General features: G+C 39.4%; 1 protein-coding gene across 13 annotated transcripts in view; it reads right to left on the bottom strand.

The window, feature by feature from the left end:
- Positions 1-25330, bottom strand: part of LPP (LIM domain containing preferred translocation partner in lipoma) — a 604338-nt gene that overhangs the window by 200053 nt on the left and 378955 nt on the right. The window lies entirely within an intron of this gene.

The following is a 25330-nucleotide window of genomic DNA, read 5'->3' as shown; positions in this document are numbered from 1 at the left end:
AGAAATGGGGATACACAGGGTAGACAAATAAAAACACTTAATGGGAGTTGGTGCAACATGTCCTCGGGATAAAGTGTAGCTGATTCAATAATTTAGTGTGTTCTTCCAAAAAATATAAGAGGGGGTTTTATCTGGAGCATTTCATGAATAGACAGATATTTAAGGATGGCATTCCACCAGAATATGGTAGTGACTGCTACTTATTTTTTCACCAACATGTTCCTTTTTAATTCCCCTTAAAAATATTATTTTTTTGTCTAGTCTCTGTCAAGATAAATTCTGAATTAGAGATGAGTAATCTTTTACTCCTGGTACTCTTTCTCTTTAATAAAAAAAGGCGGGGGGTGGGGTGGGAGAGAATTTTGAAGGGGTTGTTAATCATTAAAACTTAAAACTGGCTTCCAATGAAGGAGGAGGACCATAACAGCACAGACACTAAAATACAAGAGGGAAAACTCAGGATTAAGAATTCTGAATGTATGATTCCAGAGTGTTTTCTATAACAAGGTTAGCCTTCAGCATTTTTGAAGAGAAAGAGTACACCTCCTTTGATGCATATTAAAGTAGTTAATGTATGTCCATGTAATTCAATGAGCAATAATCAAAGCACACTAAAAACTTTAAAATCATTTAATTTGCTGGAGTTGAAATAAAACTTTATGATCATACAGCCTAATTCCTAAAATTCCACAAGGACACTAGGGGCCTGAGAGTTCTGTGATTTGCCTAAGGCTGTATGATAATTCGATGGTGGAGCCAGAACCAGAATTATGGTATACTGATTTCTAAGCTTACATATCTTACCACTACTTTTGATGTGTTTTCTCCTTGTATATAAACATGCACACATGATCCAGGCAATACAGACTTGATGCTATGTCTCCAATTTGCTTGAGTTATTCAGTCTCTCTTTTCTGACTCTGTTCCTTCCATTCTCCTTCCCTCCTTCCTCCTTATGTTTTTGCTTGACTTTTTGAACAAGGAAGGAAGCCAGATGGAAGAAGTGGAGACTAGGCTACCTGTTCAGATCTTATCCTCCCTTAGGCCTGGTTACAATGTACCCGCCTTCCACACACACGTGTGGCACCTTCTCAGTATACTCCAGCCAACACGGACTTGACACATTGCCTCATCTCCATAAATGAATCTAAGTTATTTCACTGTTTCAACTCTTCCATCATTTTATCTACCATCTGGAAGGGTTATCCCCCTGCTTTTATGTTATACAAATAACTAAGCTTAATGCTAGGCATGGAGAGATTGCTTAAAAATACTCTGGATTACTCCAATGGCTTCACACTCATCATAATGCTAAACAGCCCAGGATCAGAATGGCACCAAGATGTTGTATTGTCATTACCTTCTATAGCATAACACTATTATTTCATTTACTCACCTCTAATTGCTTAAGGACTCATGCATGGTCTGGGATTATAAATTTTGAAGTAATAAACATGTCATAACCTCTGAAGGTTTTCCATGAGGTGGAAAGAGCATGGACTTTGAAGTCAGATATAACGGAATTCAAAGCTCAGCTTTGCCACTCCTCCTCAGGCAAGGTGTTTAATATCTCTGGGTTTGAGATCCACATTGCAAAGTACAATGGTAATCCATCCTTAGCAGGGTCCCCATAAGGATTAAATGAGAAATTGTATAAGAAGAAGCCTAGCCCAATGTCTGTGGCCCCCTCACCACTCACTGTATATTAGCTTTTCTTCCTCCCCTTCATAAAAGTAAGGGATTAAGTTCATTCAGGACTTGGACACAACTGTGTCAACAAAACCAACTGAGGTCTATAAATAAAAAGTTTCCGAATTTAAATTATATTGTGGTAGGCTAAAAGATTATGCATTCCTGTGTATTAAAGGCAGGATGGAGAAGAGGGAGGAAAGCCAAGCCATTTCTACTGTGAATGAAAAGTGAGAAGAGAGAAGGGAAAGAAAGCAAGCACAAAATAGTAAAAATTTACCCCAATTTTTCACAGAAAAAAAGTTGGGAAACAATGAGCTGAACAGTGGTAGAAAGAAAGATTTATTAGGAGCTTCAAAGTTGGGAACTCCTCGGAGCCAAAATTAGGCGTTAAAAAGTTCCCAGCTACATTTTTGTAAGCTCTGGTACCCGTAGTGTCCCCAGATGTACTATATAAATGTTGAACCACATATGAGCGGTTCAGAATGAGCCAATTCAATAAAAAGTGCTTTCAGGAGAATTCTGTAAACCCAGAGTTCAATAATATATTCCAGAGGGCTGCTGTTGTATTTGCTAGGACATGCCCATGGCTATAATGGGTAGGGAATGTTCTTCTCCACACTACGTGGGAATGAGATGCAAATGACCCAAGGGTGTATTTCTTGAATTATCTCCTGAGGAGACTGAACCTTACTCAATCTACTTTGAAGGTAAGACAAAGAAAAAAAAAAAAAATTACCCCCCCCCCAAAAAAAAAAGGATTTAATTTTTCTCAAGAGATTGGGTGTTGGTCTTGGCCATATTCCAATCTGTCTCTTTTCATTCACTCTACCAATAAACAGCCTCCCCACCCCACTTGACTCCTCCAGTTTCAGTGGAGCATACTAAGTTTTCTTTTCCAGTCCTCAATATGGAGAAGCAACAAACCAGTCAATTTTTTTTTTTTTTTTTAATATCAGCAGGGGCAGGAAAGTGCACAGAATCAGAACCACAGCTTCAGAATTAGAATCATGGGGATCAGTGGGTTAAATTAACCCTTAACTGTAAGTAAATTCTGCTAAATGGCTTCCCCTCATGATGTTTTAAAAGCCTCAGGGAGATGGAAAACATAAGTCTAATCATCATCGATATGGTCAAAGCTAATTCAAAATGAAAAAGTATCATAGAAAACGTGCTATGTTCATTAATTATGGAGGCTGCATGTTACCCAATCATTTATAAATCATTAATAATTTATACAAATGTTGACATGAGTGAACACGTCTTCATATTCCCTTGACACTATTCCATAGTGGTTTCTTGTTTGTTCATTTTCATGTGTAGGGCCCTCAATCGTTCAAGAGGTGATATAAACTGATCAACTCACAGAGGCTCTCAGAGTAAAAATAATAAAAGAGGGCATTATCATAAATTTGGCAAACTCAAAATGAACTTCTAGCTAGAAATGAGCTTTCTCTCACTGAACCGCCACAGGTTGCTTTACTTGTACCTCCCTCAGCATACTTATTACTTGCAGGAATGTTATTTATATGTTATTTCATTTTCTCTACGTGAACAGACACACCATGTTGCATCTTGGATGGGGCTTAAGACAGCTTGAGGATTCTCAGTAAAGGAGTGCTGAATGGAAGCAGAACAAACAAATAAACAAAAAACAAAATAAAAAGTGAACTTTGCTCTACCCTTGGATATAGAAATTAAAACGTCAAGGGAAGAAGTTTGAGCTACTGAGGTATATGGTGATTCATATATTGCATCCACTTTATTCCTCCAGTTCCTCTCTTTCCAGGGTCCGGATGATTAGAAAAGAAAACACGCTACTCACTTAGGCAGCTCAGAGAGCAAGCCAAGAAGATGTTTTCAAAGCAGAGAAGACAATGAATCAACTTTTCTGTGGAAAGAACAGGTGATTCAAGAGTGGTGAAGGCACAAAGCCATCAGAGGTATGGAGGGAGGGGAGATGGAAACACATGTTCTGTGTCTGCCTGAAGCTCAGGACCAGTGGGCAACAGCAAACAGAAACAAAAATGGCGCCAGTAAAATCACTCTCCACCCCCTGTTGGCACACACTCCAAATGTGAGGAGGAGGCAAAAGGCAAATAGCAGTTTTCCTGGGATCTATGGACTATCTCCACACAGTAGCAACAAATACAGCAACAAAACAACTATCCATCAAAAAAAAAGTCATATATAGGAAAACAAAATAAGAGCCTGGAAGACTAAGCGCCAATCTCAGCAGGTGAGCCCTGGGGTGTGGAGGGAATACGAGTGCCCTTCTACTTTTCCTTTCATGTATTTCTGCAATGGGTGATTAAAAAAACAAAAACAAAAACAACAACAACAAAAACGTTGTTTAAACAAAAGAAATAGTCTCATTTAAAAGTTACAGACAAAAAGCTCACTATAAACAGCATTTGGAAAACAGACTCTCTTTTATTAGAACCATGAAAGATTATAATAAACCTGAGTTCTGCCTTCCAGGAATGCAAATAGCTTCCTCATTTCTGCTCCTCCCAGTTCTTACTTAAATTCTTGTACAGTCAGTTCAGACTCATTCAGTCCCTTGATACCTAAAGTGCGAGCAGGGAAGCATTCAAAATGCAAAAATGAAGATTAATGGAGGATTCTCAAGCACTTCTATTTAAACACTGTTTTGCACAGAATGTGTTCTTTCTCTTCTGTGGCAATGTTGCTAGGGCCACTGAAGAATACTTATTTTTTTTTCATAATTAGATATCCCACAAATGCAGTAAATGATGCAAAAACAGCACAATGTTCAGAGCTGTCACTTACGGTGAAATAATTAGTCAATGTTACATTCAAATGCTACCTCCAGTATTAGGGCCATTCTGGGGATGAAGGGCGCTGTACTTCCACTGCATGTGGGGACCTATGGCAGTAATTTGTCTAAATTTGCTTTTAGGAGAGAATGGGCCAACCCCACCATGCCAGTTACATTCAAATGCAAATAAGGAACAGGAGAGACTTAGTAGAATGTTTTTTTAATTTTATTTTAAAGTAACTGCCTCTTGATCACTTTGGACGAAGTCATTATCTTTATTTAAATCCACATCCACACACACACAAACACATACAGGCACACATGCATGTGCATATACGTGCTTAATAAAAGTGTTAATTAGGCTATCTCCACCTCAGAAGGAAAATCATGTTTGGCACGGGCAGATTACCAAGCGTCTCTTTTGAAAACTAGATGACACATGGGTATTGAAATTAATTCCTTCTTTCATGGGATATTTATTGCACCTCTACATGCAAAAGACATGCTATATATCATGTGCAGAATCAAAAGACACAAGTGAAACCCAGTCCACACGGGAGTATGTGGTACAGAGACGAGACTACTATGTGAGCTTTAATATAGGGTGTCTGGGTGCCATAGCTATATTTTATCCCAGAGGTTTTCCAAAACTCAATATTGACAATAGTAGATGGAGAATGGTTAGTCATCTTAAGAATCTTTAGAAAAATACAACAGAAGCTCAGAATAAGATGCCAGCCTGCTACACATGGAAAGGGGTGACATCTTCGATATCTCTCTGTCTCTCCCACTCCACACCCTGTCCACTGGCAAATCCTGTCAACCTCTGAAATATATCCAGTATATGAGTACGTCAGCTACCACCTTGGTCCATGACACCATCAGCTCTCCCCTAGTCTGCTATAACAGCCTCTCAACTGCTCTCCTGCTTCTGGCCTTACCCCTACAGTCTATGGTCCAGAGAGCTCCCAGTCATCCCTTTAAAAAACTCAGTCAGCTGATGTCTTTTCAATTCACTCAGCATAAAATCCACGTTCTTAGCCTGCCTTATAAAACCCTGCGGCATCTGGTTCTTGGCTACCTCTCCAAGCTCATCTCCTGCCACTCCTCTCCACTTGGCCTCTCTTGTCCCTGCATATTTCAAACATGCCTATGCCTCAGATTCTTGCTTTTCTGTTCCTTGGCCTGGAAAGCTCTTCCCCAGATCCTTCATACAATGTATACTTCATTTCAGGCTCCGTTCAGATGACATCTAATCAAAACAGCACTTCCACAATCTATCCCATTGCATCTGTACTCCATCTTCTTATTCTTTATTTTTCTTCCTCGTATTTATTAGCATTGAACCCACTGCTTACTGTTGTTATTATTACTAATTGTCCTTCTCTACCCTCTGGAAGTTAAGCTTCACGAGAACAGGGTTTATTTTGTTCACTGCCAGGGTGAACACTGTGGCAACTAGGAGGATGCCTACCACATGGTAGGAAGTCAATAAATTCTGGAGTAGGTCCTTGAGGGTTAGAAGAAGGTAGACATGGAAAGTAGGGATGGCAGCAGCATTCGAGGCATTCAACCAATGAACTAAATCAAATTCCACTGCTGAGAGGACATTCATTCATTCAAACCATATTGAATGTCAACTGTGTGTGAGGCACTATGGTACTCTGCATTAAGAGTCCAAATAGGAAATTAAGGGTATGCCTATGATTAGATAAAAAAAATTACACAAACTCTAATAAGCTGGAAGATCAAAGATACCCCTCCAAGAGACTGGAATCAGATTGGCCACTGAGGTCTGTAATACTAGTTATCACCTAGAAGGAGAAGGCTAAGAACACTTGATTTATTATTAGCAATGACATCAATCCAAAATCCTTACTATTCTACTTATGATGCATGGAGCCTCAATGACCCTCTTGACCAATTTTCATTTCAGGTGGCATGAAATTTACAGTTTTGGAACACATCACTTCATTTCCCATTGCCTAATAGGGCAGTTCTAATGAAGACGCTGCAAGATTCAACACTGATCAGGGCTCCCTGACCTATTTTGCACCATTGTTACTGAAGTTTGAAGAGTGGATCGACGCCAGATTCTTAGAATTCATGAATATGCGGGTGAAGGGGGCAATGGGACAAACTATTAATATTAACAAAAGATTGTCTCCTTTTATTACGTGAAGATATTGCTTCATATTCCTGATGTGAGGGGGAAGTGGTAGAGGCATTAATCAGTTGCATTTGTGCTTTCTGTAGAGAAAATGGCTGGTGTTTTTTTTTTCAATTTCAATAAAGTAAATATTGAAATGTGATAAACTGAAGAAAGGCTGACAGCTCTGCCAACACATCTAGATGTCAACTTTTATAGTTTTTAACTTGATTGCAAAGGGAGTCATGTGAAATTCTTAGGGGTAAGGAATATTAGGTGAAAATAATTTATTCCTCATATTATTATTAAGTGAAAGAGGCAGTGCTATGTCCTAGAGGGACAGTCACTGTGAATACAAACTATTTCTCTTTTTAAGTTTTCAATACCATGTCAGTATAATAACTATAATCCAAGGCAGGATTTCATAAATGACATAAAAAAGGCAGAGCCATTTTAAGCTGGGAGGTACTTGATCTGAGATTTAAAAATTGGAAGGATTTTAAAAGGTGGAGAGAGCAATCCAGGAGGAGCTAAACTGCATGAACAAATATGTGGAGAAAAGGCGACCTATGTGGAATATGGGAGGGGGGGGTGAAATTCATCCATTAGACTAGAAACACATAACTGACAATGAGCAACAGTGGGAGTCAAGGCCACGGAGACAATTATGGAAGGCTTAGGATGGCAGTGGGGACAGGATTAATAATGGTACCCGGCAAAAGAGATAGCCTGTTGCCATGAAATATGAGAATTCAGAATCTCTTGATTTCCCTCCTGCCTCCTGTACCCAACCCTACCCACTTTGGAGGCAAAGGAGGCTGCATCCAAAAATAAGTATAATCTTCAAATATGTTTGTGGTCAAAACCTTAGCACCAACCACATGGGTTAAATCCAATAGCAAAATTATAAAGGGGGAGAGGAAGTAATGTGTGTGCCAACATGGAGGTGAGTTTAGTTCAACAGGCGATCTCTGTCTCAAAAATGCCCTCATCTGGAATTGTTTCAAACCCCAATGGCTGGCCTGAAGTAGCCTTGGGTAACTGTGGACACAAATACAAAACTAAAAGAGTGGAAAGACTTTGCCTTGAATGATGACAAACCTAGGTTGCCATCCTGGGTTTTGTATTAAATCATGTTAAACTTCTACATGACCTTTGGCAAATCTCTTCCTCGCACAGACTCTCGTTTCTCTCATCTGTATACAAGGAGCTTTGACTAGAGGATTTAGGATATGTCTTTTAACATCAATAATCTAACCTCATATGCTGCATGCTGTGAGCAGGTAAGATTCTACTATCACCTCAGGGCAGACTTGGAATTTGAATTGGCCTCCTCCGTATCATAATGTCATTGGTACTGTCCATTATCAAAAGGCTCCCTACTTCTCAGTTTCCCTAAAATCACACATTCACATGCTCCTTCTCTAGTAGCCTCAACACCATTTTTATATTCTGCTGGACTCATGTTCCTATTTGGTACTCCTAACTCAGGGTCTTGCAAAGAATGATCTTGAAGAAATATTTGCAAAGTGAAGAAATGAATGAAATGTGAGAATGTTTGAGCAAAGTAGCAAGTGATACTTATCAAAAAGAATTTCGAGAAAAATCTTGGAGAAAATGTTAATAATAAATATCAAGGAAGATCACACATTGCTGCTCCTGTTATTTTTTACTTTTGGATATTTCTTGGGAGTTGGCACAAAAAGCGGAAGCAACTGTCTCCTGGAAAAACAGCAAGTCACTCGGCAATTTGCACTTCTGGGCCAGACTGTGATCCTAGCTAAAGGCATCATCCAAAAACTTATGCCTCTGAGAGGGAAGTAGGAGCCCCAGGGATCTAACTTCCAGTCTTGCCTCTCATGCTCATATACCCATTTAAGGAGGAGATTTCTTGGCTATTCCACTGCCGCTGGTAATTCTGGAATGAAGAGTCATTCCGCACTGACAATTATTTGTTGGGAAGTGATAACACGTACTGCACTTCCTCAGTCATCCGGTAAATCTTTAATACCTGAGAAGTTACACAGTTCACAGAGCAACCACGCCATGGAGGGCGGCTGAGAACTTAGACATGGTGTTTGCTATAAACACCTCCCCACACCCACTCTGCACATCACATGGCGGGTGTGAACTAAATGACTTCCCATTGTACATTGTTCATGTCACAGGCATAAAATTATAAGAGTTTCCATCTTCAGAGTCAAAAAAAAGAGGAAATAGCAAAAAAAAAAAAACACCCTAATTTAACACATCATCTTTAAGAATAAATGAGGTTACAAATCTACATTTGGAAGAACAGAATCTAGTCCATATGTACCAGATACCATTTTTTTTCAAACTCAAACTCCGGATTCCAAAATGTATACTCTCTCTCTATACTGAGGTAACAGCTTGTCAGAGGAATGTGGCAAGCAGCAGCAGGACTAGCACAGCAGATGGGTAGTATTTTTATACTGGCTTTTAAGTGATAATGTGAGTTTACATAGGGTCATCCTAAATATTGTTTTAAGTGCATAGAATGACTCGAGTCACTGTCTAACCTTGAGTAGGCTGTTTTGCTTTCCATTCTTGTCTAAATTTGCCACCATCAAGGCTTTATCGAGAGAAGTCTATCTTTTCTTTGAAATAAGAGCTGCACACATTCTTCAGAAATTCTCTTTTCAGATTCCTGTATGTGTTTTAAATTGATATTAAGAACATAGAGAAGAGAACAGCCATGAAAACTTTCCTAGTTAACACAGTGGACAAACTCATTCTCTGTCAACAGGTCACAAATGATCTGTGTCCCGAGAGAACACACATGTAGCACTGGGTGGCTGGTCGGGAGCCTTAAGACTTAATTTCAACTCCCCTACTAATTGGCTCCATAGCATCTCTGAGCCTCAGTTGCCAAATCTGGAAAATGTGCTTATCAATAACTGCTGCACAGAGTTGTCAGGGTGGCAGGTGTCCAAAGCAGATGAAGGACCTATCACAATACTTAAAGTTCATACCTCAGCCTAATTCACTTTATGATTAAATGAAGGGAAAGGTTTTTCTCACCTTCAATTTCAATTTCAAGAGATTTTTTCTACATTGAAAACAATCTTCTGTGATTAGAACAAAATGTTCATTTTGTTCATTCACTAATAATGGACATGAGTCTTCAGAAAATCTCAAGAAAAACTTGTGATGATCACGTTCATCAATAGTTTTAATATGCGGGCACACCTGAGGGATATAACATGCAATCACTGTAAATAGCGGCCCCCCTTTGGAGACTTCTTAAGTAGAGTGGGTGGGTTGAAAGAGAGTAGAGTGAAGATTTTAGAATTTTGGCAAGGTACTAGGTACTATTTCCTTTGAAAAGCTGGGGCCATAACATAATACCATCCGAATATAAGTGCCCAGGAGGCACACATATTTGACCATGATGTTCAATACTGTATCTCCAAAGGCTAACAGAATGACTGGCACATAGTAGGCACTCAGAGATAGTTATTCAATGACTACTGAATATGTGATAGGCTCACCACTCAAACACATTCCTCTCCTGCTGAAAAACCATTATTTAGAGATCTGGGAGGTATACTCTCTTTACCAAATAAGAGAATGCTGTGTTCAGAATTAAGCCCCTTACCTAAATTTGCATATCCAGAGAGTGCCTGAGGTTGATCCCATCCTGAATTATAGTTCCCTATTCTTTCTACTAAAGCCATACTGCTTTGAGGAATCTTACTAGTTGAAAGGTATATAGGTTAACTCATGTGACTATAGACAAGGCTGTGAACCTTTCAAGTTCCATACCTATAAGGATGGGTTGATAATATGATACTTCAGAGAGTCACTGGATCAAAAAGAAGTGAGTAAATGGTGAAATAAAAAATGTGTTCTCAGGTCTCCTGGATACAAACAGAAATAGATGATTTTGCCCTTGTAAGGTACAAAACACTACAGAAATATTTACTAACACTACAGAAATGTTACGAGCGTTATGATGCTTAATTTATAAGCTTCTTAAGTCAGGACACTTATCTTATTCACCCACTTATGAATGAATTGGCCAGCATTTGATAGTGTCTGGCAATGTTGACATTCTGAGATGAAACAACTGGATAGATAAATAAGAATGATGAAATCTTAGAAGGATAAATGTAAATGACTGCATTTCTGCTAAAACATTAATTGTGGAATTATAGGATGGGTCAGAGCCCACCAAATAAGGCAGAGGCTAAGAAAAAATTATGCACTAAATGCAAAATTTGTAGTTCCCCACCTCTTCAACAAAACTGATACATGTTACAAAGGAAAAGACAAGTTGGCCTCAAGACATGTATTTTTAAAATCGTATTTAGAAACAAAATAATACGTTGGCTATGGTTGGAGAGGAAATTACAATTTTCTAATAAAACAGTAACGACTCAAACATGATTTGTAGGAAATACGATGAAAATAAAGTGATTTACCAGAACCCTTCTTTCCTTTGCCCTAAAATCCTACCCTTCAGATTATCTGTAAATTTTACATTTTCTAGAGATTAACAATTTTCAGCAAAGACAAGCAGCACACCCCTTCACAACAATCTTCAGCATATTCAATTTCACTAAATAGTAGTTATGTAGGGCAAACAGGGCACAGAGCAGCAAAATCTGAACTTGAGGCATTAGAGGAAAGAGAGAAACAGTACACAATCCTCAGGCAACCCTGAATCACAGTCTTAGTGGACCACAGATCTAGACAGTGGTTCTCAAAAGACGGGGGAATGAGAGGATGTCCTCCAGGGAGTTTAATGCACTAGGGGTGTTTTCGGCTCTAACAATGTGTGTGCGGGAAGGTGCTACTGGCATTTAGTTGAGTAGAGACCAGGCATACTCATGTCCTGCCGTGCACTGGACACGGCCAAAAAAATGGGGGACTCTCTTGCCCTAATCGTGAATAGCACAAGTTGAAAAACAGCACTGTAGACTATATCTTAATTTACTCTCCACTTTTCCATAATCTTGATCCCCAGTAATATTCCTACAGTTATTGTGGTGTTTAACTTATGTGTTAACTTGACTGGGCTAAGGGATGCCAGATAGCTGGGAAAACACTACTTCTGGGTGTGTCTGTGAAGGTGTCTCCAGAAGAGAGTAGCATTTGAATCAGCAGACTGAGTAAGAAAGATCTGCTTTCCCCAATGAGGGTGGGCATCATCCAATCCCCTGAATGGAACAGAAATGTGGAGGAAGGGTGAATTTGCTTTCCATGGAAGCTGGAGCCTCTATCTTACGCCCTCTGGCATCACTGCTTCTGGTTCTCATGCTTTCAGACCTAGACAGGCACCACCTGTCCTTCCTACCAACCCCACGACCCCCTCTACCCTGAATCTCAGACCTTTGGACTCTGACTTAGTTACACCTACCAGCTAGCCCTCCTGGGTCTCCAGCTTACAGATGGCAAACTGTGGGACTTCTCAGTCTCTGTAATTGCTTGAGACAATTTCTATGATAAATCTGGATACATATACATACATACATACATACACACACACATACATGTATACGTATATAGCTACACACACGTATACACATGCATATCCTACTGATCTGTTTCTCTAAACCCTGATTAATACACTTTTCACACACAAATTCAATCTTTGATCAATAAGATCACTAACACAAAACAGAAGATACTGACAGTCTTAAAATTATTTAAAGATTTTAGTTGTTTTGCAGAACTAGAAGACTGAACCAATGGGTCAATGGGGTCTCTCTCTCTCTCTCTCTCTCTCTCACACACACATACACACACACATGCACACATCCAAACACACGCACATTCTCTCTCCTCTATTTCTCTCTCTTTCTCAAATGGCAAGTCGAAGTAAAATTTTAGAAACTTTCTTGAGCAGGCCACTGAGTATATGAAAGTGTTAGAATACACAGAACCTGAGCTTCAGTTGTTTTAATAAATGCAGAAGTCTCTTGATAGTCAAAGAAATAGGTCAACTTGAAACACCTTGTGTGATGATGTTGTTTGTTCATTCATTCTAATAAGGCTATGGGACACCATCCAGTTTTTATGCACTTAGCAGCATACCAAAATGAGTCAGTAAAAAATTCATTTTCACAGAGTTTTACTTCTATGAAGGGTGCTAAGACACACAAATAATTTTAATGTAAAGCAGAAGATTAAAACTTCCATTAAAGGTGTATGATTAAGGGCACAGGAATTCAGAGAAGGTACATTCACTTTTAGCTCTAGGATCTGAAAAGGCTCTCAGGCAAGCTGGCACCCGAAAACAAAATGTTCCTGCTCTGCCCTCCCTGCCACTCTGTCTCAGCATGGCATGTGGCGATACGTGGTTTGTAATGGATTTAGTGTGCATAGCAGGTAACACTTAATGGTATAAATTCTACAGCCAATTCCACTACAATACCTTACAAAATTATTTGTCCCAATTATAGTTTTGGAAACATCATCCAGAAGATACAAATGACAATATTTTGCTTTTTTTTCCACTCATGATAGCTTTCCTTTTAAAAAAAATATATTTTACTTATTTAATAGGAAGAGTGAGAGGGAGAAGCAGACTCCTCATCATGATAGCTTTTCTTATTGCATCAGAAAACAGTGCCATAGCATTGTGTTCTGAATATATGTGTAATATTTGCCTTGTGCACACACTCCAAGTGTAAGAGGCACCCTACTTGCTTCCGTTTTAAGCAGTGACATGCTTGATACTTAATAAGACAGAAGAGGGTAGGAAAAATAGCAAAAACTTGCTTGAGAGGGTTTGTCTTTAATTTATTGGGTGCAAAGAGTTTTAGAAGGTTAAAAAAAAAAAAGACTCTCTCATGGAAACATTTCATTTACCTAACAGCTTGAAATCTTTACTGTGGATTATCTTTTATGGAAGGCTCCTCTACTCCTTTCTGAGTTTGTGTAGTGCAATTAAAGGAAAAGTAAAGCTTAAAAGCCAGAGACACTGAGGCCCTTTAATCATCCCGATCTGAAAATGCCTGCACAATATACAAGAAGAGGATGTCCACACAAATGCAGATTATTCACAGCCTCATGTTCCAATAGAGATGCCTCCCAGTGATCTGCACCCCCCCCCCCACCTCCCACAGTCTGCCTTGCTTCTCCTTTCTCTTTGCTTCTTCAAGGGACTTGTACTGTCTTTTGCTCTGTTTGATGATACCTTGTCAATTAGATGCATTCTGTTCAGTTCAGAAGTTCATTAAATTCAGATAACACATGATTCTTGCAAGCAGACTGATGTTTATTAATGTAACATGTGAAATGGGTAATTCAGCAGGGAATATGAGCCTTTCTTTGCATCACTTAGCCATCTAGAATAATAGTGTGTTTCGAATTCATCAGGGGCTTTATAATATTATTTACATATTTAAAGAATTCTTGAAAGTCACATGCCTTTGAGAAATTCAGGAATGTATGCACTGTGCAGAGATAAATCAGATATAGGCGATATGCTGATTCACACATCCCTAAATAGCTTTGATTATTGTGTCTGCATCGTGGGGGAGGGATATAGGAAGGGGGGATGGGAGAGGCAATGAGAAGCTCTTTATGTAATTAAACATTGGGTTTTAATAAGACGTTTGAGATTATTAACAGCTACAGTAATATTAACCTTTAAATAGTGAGTGCAATTTTCAAAGTTTTTCTTCTCTATGTGTTATCTCATTAAGCTGGATTTTTCTATTATGCTTTTCAGAACAATAAAAACAAACATGAATGAAACAAATATTAATTGATCCATCAGTCCTCCATCGCTTACATAACCTTGCCAGCAGGAAGGATTTCCAAGTACATGCAATGAAAGAACTAAAACTCGGAGAATGCATAGTACCCACCACCCATCTGGCTCCCTCAAATTCTTCTAAGCTTTTGTGCCAATCGAGCCCATTGAGATAGAGATGGTGAGAAAAAGCCCAGTGACGCCATATCATCTCAGAATAAATAAGGCTAGCCAGTTTAACTCAACTAACATTGCTTAAATGTCTGTTCCCTGTTGGGCACTCTTAGATTCTATGAGATAAATCCCTTCCTCTCAGGGAGCTCACATTTTAGGAAGAAATAAACAAGCACCATGCCTGCATAACTGAGAGAAATTATTTAAATACTGTTATTGTTTCACATAAGTAGAGGATTGAGCCAATGATTCTTCCTTTTTCCTTTCTCTCCCCGCTCTTTCTAGCTTCACTAATAGCAGGTGTTGAAATGTCAGCATGTGTGTACAAGTGCACTGCAATAATAGTCAAAAATTTTATTTAAGAGTTAAAAAAAAAAAGATCAAGTACTCACTAAGCATCAGAATATTCTTGTGTCCTCCCCAAGGCTGCTTTCTATTACAAAAAGAAAGACAAAGGAATATAGTTCCTATGAAAAACCAGCTGCTCTCAAATTAATCTCTTAAACCTATTGCAAGACGTGCCATAGACAGAGAGTAGCAAATTGTAGCAGATATGGCTGGTCGAGAATTTTTCTTTGTCAGGAGGATGAGAAGACAAGCCACAGATGGGGAGAACATATTTGCAAAAGACATATCTGATAAAAGACCGTTATCCAAAATATACAAAAACCTCATAGAACACAACAGTAAGACAATGGATGACCTGACAACTGAAAAAGACCTAAACAGATACATCACAAAAGGAGGTATACAGAGAGCAAATAAGCATATGGAAAGATGTTAAACATCCAATGTTATTAGGAAATTGTAAATTAAAACAACAATGAGATATACCACACACCTATTAGATTGGTCAAAATCCAAAACACTAAGAACACCAAATACTGTCCAGAATATAGAGCAACAGGAACTCTCATTTATTGCTCTGAAAATGCAAAATGGTATGGCCACACTGAAAGAGTTTGACAATTTCCTACAAAACAGACTCTTACCATAAAATCTAACAATCACACTCCTTGGTATTTATCCATAGGAGTTAAAACTCCTGTCCACACACAAAAACCTGCACATAGATGTTTACATCAGCTTTATTCATAAGTGCCAAAACCTGGACACAAACAAGATGATTCTTGAATAGGTGATTGGATGAACAAGCTGTGGTACATTCAGACAGTGGGATATTTTTTTCGTACTAAAAAGAAACGAGCTATGAAGCCATGAAAAGACACGTGGGAAACTTAAACACATATTATGAAGTGAAAGAAGCTCATCTGAGATGGCTACATAATGTACACTTCCAATTATAGGACATCCTGGGAAAGGCAAAACCATAGAGATAGCAAAAACATGAGTGGTTGCCAGAGGCTGGGGGAAGAAGGGATGAACAGGTGAAGTCCAGAGGATTTTTAGCAAACTATTCTGTATGATACTATAATGGTGGATAAATGCCATTATACATCTCTTCCAAATGCACAGAATGCACAACTCCAGGAGTGAGCCCTAATGTAAACTATGGACCTAGGGGATTATGATGAGTCAGTGTAGGTTCTTCAGTTATAACAAATGCACTAGTCTGGTGTTGAGATTTGACAGTAGGGTAGGGTGTGTGTGTGTGTGTGTGTGTGTGTGTGTGTGTGTGTAGGCAGGAGACTGAAAAACTTTCTGCTCAATTTTGCTATAAGCCTTAAACTACTCTGAAAATTAAAGTCTATTCAAAACACACACACATACACACACACCGCATCTTTGGAAACCTACTTCATGCTGGGAAGGACAAAAAGTCTTATGACACTTAATATTAGAGCTTATAACAAGTGAAGGAAAGAGAGTTTTAAGACAGAAAGGATGGATCTAACTCCTGGTTCTTAGTTCTTATTGGTAATAGCTGTTTAACAACCCTCTAACAATCAATCTCCACATCTGTAGAATGGGACCAAATACCCACCCACAAAGGAGTTTTGTGAGCATGAGAATGAGCTGATGGACACAGAAATAATCCACACACTTTAAAGCATGTACATGTTATTGAATGGCTCTGAATTGAGGTGCACTGAAGCAGCTTTCTTAAAGAACTGGCTCCAAAGACCTTAAGTTTACTGTTTGCATGTACAAAAAGAGGACAAATAATCATGCTGCTGCATTCGTTATTTGCATAAAATTGGGCTGGGGAGTAACAACCTTGTCCTTGGTGGTCTTCCAGGGATCTTTCACATCTCCTGAGGGTAGAGGCAAAAGGAAGGAGGTTGAGAATGTAAAACACAATGCACAAATATGGGAGTTGTGTCACACGCCCTTCCACTTCTATTTATTTTCACAGCCCTATGCCTTAAAAGACCCAAACAATGTAGCCCAGAATCAACTCATTTCTGTTATAGGTAAAGTGAAAACCACTTGACTGGGAGATGAAGAATGAGGAGAAAGAGATTAAGAACAGTAAGAGGGGGATGCCTGTTGGCTCAGTCCTTTAAGTGGCTGACTTGTTATCAGCTCGGGTTGTGATCTCAGGAGCCTGAGATCGAGCCCTGAATGGGCTCTGTGCTCAGCAGGAATCGGCCTGAGTTTCTCTCTCTCTCCTTCTCCTTTTGTCCCTCCCCTTGCTCTCTCCCCTTCTCTAAAATAAATAAAATCTAAAAAAAAAAAAAAAAAAAAAGAATAAAGATTAAAGACAAAGATTAAATGGATTGCAAAACATTTTCAGCTCTCAAATTGTATATTGTATGTATTGTGTCTATGGTGAGGCATGCATGTGCAGGATCCAATCTGCCAGTGGAACCAATAATATAAAGTTAAAACTGAATAATCAAATATGTCCCTGTGCAACAGGCTCCATGCAAGAAGCCTGACAGCAAGAACCCCTGTGGAGGGTGAGGTGGAGTAAGGCTCTGGAGCAACCTTAGGGGAGAAGGAAGGAACAGGTCAATGACTGTACTTCTGGGTTCCAACAGGGCCTACCCCATACTACCAACTGACCTGCGCCTGCCAGATTTGTTTAGTATAAACTGAACTCTGGAAAACAACTGAGGAGACATTTGCTGAGATGAATAAATGAATGGCAAAAGAATATATTAAGGGTCATCCTAGTTTTCCTTGTTAGCATAGCAACTCATGAGCTACACAGATAACCAAATATGCTAGCTGGCTTGATTGTTAAACAAAAATGTTTCCCTACTTTAAAGATGCAAACACTGAAGCATTGAAAGAAGATGCAGCTTGTGAAGGCAGCCTTGCTACAAAGCAGTTGAGTCCAGGTCTGCAGACTTCAATAACGTATCCACTGTGACATGTTCCAACCACTTCTAGACAACAATCATTAAGTCTCTGGGAGGCAGACAAATACATCATATATAACCAATCTAGTGCTGAAGAAAAAATCATCCCTGATACCTAACAGACTATTTATACCATAAAGAACCCATCAAAACACACTATTATTTATCAAGACTTATTAAGCATGTAGACCATATTTGTTAGCAGAGCTGAGATGTAGGATAGGTGGCCGGCTCTGTGATCACCAAGAGCTCCTTGTATTTCTTTGAAAGGATGTTAAAAATTTCCGAGGTGTTCTTTCATTATTTCACTACAACCACTCTTGCAATTTTCAAGTATAAGTGTTGTATGGAAACGGGGCCCTAGAGGATCATTCAGTCACTCTTTTGGCTCAGGCAAACACAATTACCCTAAAGCACCAGGTCAGTGGGCCAATAATGAGGCCTGGCAAGACAGGATCTGACTGTCATCATTTCCTGACTGCAGAGGGAGAAGGGGAAATGCCTCCAAAAAAGAAGGCTCTAAAAAGTCACACACACACACACACACACACACACACACACACACGGATGGCCTATCCATATATATTTTGTATTGTTAATCCACAGATCCTGTCTTTTATTCATGAATCCACGGCCAGAAAACATGATCTTTTTTTTCCCCCCAAACATGCCAGGGAGAAGCTGCTAAGAGTGTTTTTTCCCAAGTAGGATGGGGAGTTGGGTCGGGAGGGTAGAGAGGGTGGGCAGAAAAGGGATGATGGTGTTTGTTTACACTTGTTGGTCCTGTTAGATTTGTTAAGCTCTGACTATGTATTACTTTAATAAAAAAAACCCACAAACTTGAAAAATATGAAACATTTATCCAGATGTTTAAATGATCAGAAAAATTGTTCATTCATCATCTTTGCCACTGTGTTGGTTAATAAATACATCTGAAGAAGGCAAGGGGATCAAAATTTAGTAAAGATATTAAGATTGGACTCATGGAAGCTGTACCATTATATATTTTTATATGTCACTGATCAGTTTACAGAACACACTCTCATAAGGCTATAGGAGAGGTTCAGTTTAAAAATGTATTGTATTATGCAGTAGACGAAATTATTATTTCTATCTAGAGGAATCTATAAAGCTATCACAGAAGGTGGTGTCTTTGAGCATATCCAATTGAGATTTAAAAAAAAATCTTCAATTTGAAGATTTGATTAAAAGCAGAGGAATGGACAAAATGCATTAGTATGCATACCAGCTCTTTGTTTGGGCTATGTAAACTGTGAGGAATATGAAGGAATATTGGGAAAAAAATTGGCGAGGTTAAAAAAAAAAATCGACGGATATCAGGATCTGGAGTACATAATTGATTCCATAGACATGGGAAGCTGTTCAAAGCTAAATTAATGAGTAGCAAAGTGACTAAAGCAAAATGAAAAAGCATATAAAAAATAAGATAACTAGTAGTAAAGCTAAATTTATACCAGCCTGTGATCAATGATTTAAAATACTGAAGAAGGCCAAGTGTAGTAAATAATATCAGGGCAAAAATTTTTGAAGTGAAGGCTATAATGATAGCCACATCAAATTCTTTGACTTTTTGTACTGTTTCTTACTGAGATCAAAGTCAAACAACTATTGTAAATGTCTCATTCTCTCTGTTTTGGGGTATACATTCCTTGGCAGGTCTGGGAAGCTAATACATCACTCCAGCATTAGGGAGAATGTGCACATGGAAGGGGAACATAAGTGGATTCACATGATATCCTGGGACAACCTAAATACCCCCAGCAGTTAGGCAATAAATAAAATACCCCCAAACTTGCAAAATATCCCATGGAAATGGGCCAGCATGGACTCTGTCTGGAAAGCCCTGTGGGAAAGTAGAGATGTAGTATTATCTTCAAAGGGGGTAACAGAATCTCTTTTTCAAGAGCTACTGAATGGGTGGTTAGCGAGAAGCAGGATCGTGAGGGAGAAAGAACAAGTGATGTGATATTAGAAAGCCTGGGCTTGAATTCTCACTTTGTATTTTACTGGCCCTGTGAACTTGACGGAGTCTCTTCTCTAATCCCCACATCCTTCAAGTATTTCATAGGGCTGCTGTGAACCCCCGGGGGCCTTTTTCCAGTGAATGTCTGACGCCAGTGTTAGTTATCATTCACTATTACCGCCTCAAGTGGAGAGCTTTCAAGGCACCCTCAACCCAAATGGAGAAATAAGCTTGATTTGCTCAATCTCATAACTCTAGCCAGTGGGAAAGTCATGTTACAAGTGAGTACTCCAAAACCCCTCCAGCTTCAACTACTAGAATAATTCACCTGTCACTATAGGACATGGTCTGATGTCATTTGCTATAATTTGACAAAAACAGAAGCTCAGCAGTGAGGCCTTGGCAGGTGAGCAAAAAGGTTGTCCCTGTTTTTTTCCAACACTTTGTTTTTAAATGTAATTGTTTGTTTGCTTTTTTTTTTTTTTTTCCGAGTCTACACAATCTGTTCTTTGATTTGGGATCTCAAACAGTTTGCTATTGCTTCACGGCTTTGAAGATCAGCTTCAAGAAATGAAACCAAGGAGCTGTCACAGGCTGTGAGCATTAAAGCAGCCAATATTTGCAGGCTTTGCAAGTGGAAGGAGAACTCAGGTTTGTCTTCAGGACCCTCACTTGGAGGCCTGGCAGCGCCTTGGGTGCTCCTTGGCATGGGCGCTCTTCTTAAAATCAGAATGTTGTTGAAATGTGAGATTTTTCACTGCTTGCTATTTGCGAAAGGAAACACCAACATCGCAGGCTGATGTTTTCCAAAGTCACAGCTAAAAACTGCTTATAGGAGGTTTTGCTTGAAAAGTTCAGAGCAACGTCAGGACTATCTAATTTAAATAAGCTTGTTGATGGGCCAATTCTGTCTAATATCTAGTGGATCTTTCTCTATACTTTGAGGACACCTCGTTTTAACTGCTAAAGTTTAGAAGCTTCAAGTTGGAAGCAACCACTGTGGTGATCCATTCAGCGCTCAAGGTCGGCTTCACTTGAGTACTGAGACCCACCGTAATCTTCCAGACTCTCCAGGACAGCAACCTCACCACCTTAAAAAGCAATGGAGTCTTCATTCAGACAGCTCTATTTTGGCTTTCCTGTCAGCGAGCTAATCTATGCACCCATGCAACTTCCACACATGACTATTATATTGTGATGTGTAGTAAGCAATCTTCCTAATTTTGTCTGACAATCTTGTCTTACTCATTTTCTAAAACCCACCTTGAAAGTTATTTCTCCCCTGAAGTCCAGCAGAACCGCTCTACCCTTTCCTCTCTCTCTTTTAAAGTTTTTAAGTTCCAGTTACTGAACATACCATGTGATAGCAGTTTCAGTTGTACAGTTTTGTGATTCAGTCTTTTCTGATGTCTCTTCCTTCATCGTGTTCTCCTTACTGTGCTGATTGATAACCAGGTTCTTGGTTCTTTCTAGAGGCCGCGAGGGACTGGACTTTCTCTTCTGGGCACCTTCTTACCTTGTAGTTAAAGGAGGAATAGTGATCTATTTTAGACCCATACAGATATTTGTTGACTGGATCATCCAGATGTATCCATTTGGGCTAAAGGAATAGCAGTGCATGATACTCTTCACTGCAAAACAAAACATAAGCCTAAAACCAGTTCATTGTATATCTTCTGCTCCTAGTGGGCCTCTCAATGATATACATGCTTTACCTGATTAATAACTTCTGCCATTTTATTTTATAAATATACATTTTTTCCACATAAATTATCTATCTCGGCCCACCCCAGCCCAGGGCAATTTTCTCCTTCTACAGGATGCTGGCCCAACCCCACGAAACTCCGGGGTTGAGACTATATTCTATTGGTCTCTCCTCTGAGTATGATCAGGATTATTTCCTCTCTGCTGGTGTAACCAAGTTGAAGCTATCTTCCTAATTGTTGACAAAAGGTACAGCAGGTTAGACTGGTCTGGAATTTATTTGTGTTGAGGTCCTTGTACTCACAGATGCAGAATCTCCTATCCTCAACCACACATCCAGGCAAGGACTGGCTAAGCTATTGGAGACTACGCAGAAACTCAGCAGGACTGAGAAATATTGATGGACGTCATCATTTTGCTGAGTGCAGGGCTTAAACATGCAGCTATTTGCAGAAAATTGTGGAAAATTGTTTCATTTCGCATTGTCATCAATTTGTGGAAACATGGAGAGTCTGTGTATGTGCATGTGTGCATGTACACACGCCATTCACAGAGAAAGAGTTTGTCTGCATTGTAAGGGTTTTATTGACATTGGCCCAAAACTATGCGGGGATCTTCAAGTAAAATAAGATTTGCCACTTTTCAGGCACAAATGAGCACAAACAGATTTAATTTCCAGAGTCCTCTACTTCCCTAGGTTCCTTAATATTATTTCTCTATCAGAAATATCACTCTCCTAATGCTCGCTACACCGAGTTCATGAACTGCCCAAGCTAGTAGGCAAGACCCACTCTCTCTGAACTCCTCTTTCCCCCTCAACTCCTCTCAATTCCCAGTGGATATCGCTCCTCTTCCTGGAACTTAATATATTCTGCTTTCTATACCCATTTACATATTGGTGCAAATCAACCTGGATCTTTCTTTGCATAAACCACAGTACTTCTCCTAGTTCCAGGCATATGGTGGGATCCTCAGAAAATCTTTCATGACTTCAATTTGTAAAATCTGAAATAGGGGTCATCGACATTTTATAAAGCAAGCAAAAACCTTCAGTGACACTGAGTTCCCAGATAACAGGGGACACTCTACTGCCAAACAATGGCCATGGTGGCAAAATCCTGAAGTGAGCCTAGTTTACAAGCCCAAGGACAAATATGATAGGCCAACCAACTAGATTTGTCAGTTTTACATCTAAGACTCATAAACAGTAGCCAGCTAACTACTGTTACTTATTTTTTAAAAATTTTTATGTATATATTTGAGAGACAGACATAGAGAGACAAAGAGCAAGAGCAGGGGAGGAAAGGCAAAGCAGGCTCCCCACTGAGCAGGGATCTAGCTGTGGGGCTTGATTCCAGGACCCCAGGATCGGGATCAGGATCTGAGCTGAAAACAGATGCTTAGCCGACTGAGCCACCCAGGTGCCCAACTACTGCAATTTCTTAACTAATAAAAGATAAAACAGATAAGGTCAAAATGCAGAGAAGCAAAACCAACAAGTAACTAAATTTATTTCATAAACTAAATGATTCAGGACTGTATACATGACCCTGATTGGCTTATGTCTGGTGCATTAGAAATGCTTATTAATGGGGATGCCTGGCTCAGCGGGTAAGCATCTGTCTTCAGTTTAGGGCGTGATCCTGGAGTCCCAAGATCAAGTCCCATATTTGGCTCCCTGCAGGCAGCCCGCTTCTCCCTCTGCCTATGTCTCTGCCTCCCTCTCTCTCTGTGTCTTTCATGAATAAATAAAATCTTCAAAAAAAGAAATGCTTATTAATGTAAATTCAAAAGTACCATACAGTTTGTATCAATATTTTTGCAGACTTTCTTTTTTTTTCTTTTTCTTTCTTTTTTTTAATTTATTTTTTATTTTTGCAAACTTTCAATTGTTTTTAACCACCAAGCTCCATCTTCAAGCTGGACCTTCTCTTACAGATGTGTGACTTCAGTCAAAGGGTTTCTTTGTAACTTAATAATTAATTTTCTCATAAAACAGTGCTATAATCAGATGTGAGTTTCCAAGACTAATCCAGAATTCCATTAAACCTATGATTATGTTAACCATATTTACTGAACCCCAAATAAAGAAGTGGCACGCAAAGTTCAAGTACAGGAAAAAAATGTAATGAGAATAATAACAATAATAATCACTGACACTTCACACAGCCAGGAAGTATTCAAGTAACTTAATATGTGATCATTTAATCCTTACAAGTCCTAGGCTAGAGAGGTTAGAGGTGCTCAAGACCCAGGGCTAGTAAATGAACCAGCAAGACTGGAATCCTGCCAACTGATTCCAGAGCCCATATTTTACCCTCTATGCTTTCTCACTCCTGGCTAAGAAAAAAAAATGCACTGAAAGCTCTAACTTACCTCTTTTTGAGACCACTCTCATTGGGGTAAGAATTGGTAGTAGAATCTGTTCCTTCTCTTGCTGCACAGAGGTAGTGGGAAAAGAGACATTCCCCCAAAACAATGTCAGTGGTTTCCATGGCCCAAGAAAGAGAAAAAAGGGAGGAAATAAAGGTTTTTTGGGGGGTGAAGATCTTGAACATTTGGAGCTAGGGACCTGGAATGATGACTAAACATATCAATGTAGAACAGGCATCTGGAACAGTACCTGGTAAAAGGAGTGAGCCTAAGGATGGAGGCCCGCAGAACTAGTATGGTGAATAATGGGATTTGCTGAATGGTGAACTTGAGGAGCCTTCCGTCTTCTCTCACACACCAGGGGTATTGACATTGGAATAGATTCTCGCCCGCCCCTCTGTCCACAATTCCATTACTGAAGGAGGGAAATGTGTGATGAGGGAGCACAATGTTGTAGGTCTATGATCTGGCACCCATGACAAGGAAGGGAAAGGAAAACAAACCAGAGAAATGTCTCTTAAGAATAAGAGAGAGTTCTCTGACTATCTAATCAGGGCACCCATGCATGTATAGCAGAAGGCATATGGAGTCCAGGTCACTATTACTTCAACTTGCAGCATACACAATAATGTCAGGTGCAAAAAACACCTCTTGGCAAGCCTGAAATAGCAGGTTACTCTAGTGCAGGCAAAATCAAAGGCCCTTTTTTCTCCTGTGTTTTAGACCAATTACAAGTTCCAGGGAGTATTTGTAGACTTAGGCCAGGGAAGTTTGACTCAGGGAGACAGTCCTGTGGCTTTAGAGTCAGAAGAAGTAGGGTCAGGTCAGTTTTACTGTTTACAAGCAATGGAACCTTGAGCAAGTAACTTAAGTGTCCTGATCAAGCCTTAGCTCCTAACACAATGTAGAAAATTATTGTAACAGACATCCATTGTAAAGACCAAAGAGATTATGAATGAGACAGTATTTTATAGGCCAGAGTGCAGTTACTAGCATATCAAATTATTTCAAGGTAGAGATGGAAGCCTCTAAAAATATACCATTTGTTTCTAGCCTTGTTCATCTCTCAAGGCTCATCCTTTCAGACACAGGTCAAATTTCAACAACCCCGTGATATCTTTCCCAGAATTCTAAGAAGGCAGGCTGTCCCTGCTCTGCCTCTTTATTCTAATTCCTGTATAGCATCTATCACTGGAAGAAGCATTTGTTGATTTGCATGTCTGTCTCTGCTAACAGACTGGGAGCTCAGATTGTGTTGTATTTGTCTGAATATCCAGCATCTGGGAGAAATTCCTGAAACAAGTTGGTTGAAGAAGGGGCAAGGGATAGAGTCTATGGATTTCTTACCCATCATTTCTTAGCCCAGGTTTTTAATTTTTTTTTCAATTCTCCTGAATTTTATTGACTGAGTCATGTGTTTATTTATAAATCAAAAAATACGATTAGGGCACTAGAGTATTTCTCCTTTGTCTGCTCTCTT

This window comes from Canis aureus, chromosome 31 (assembly GCF_053574225.1).
Source record: "Canis aureus isolate CA01 chromosome 31, VMU_Caureus_v.1.0, whole genome shotgun sequence".
In the NCBI taxonomy this organism is placed as follows: domain Eukaryota; kingdom Metazoa; phylum Chordata; class Mammalia; order Carnivora; family Canidae; genus Canis; species Canis aureus.
This window is presented reverse-complemented; position numbering and strand designations above follow the sequence as displayed.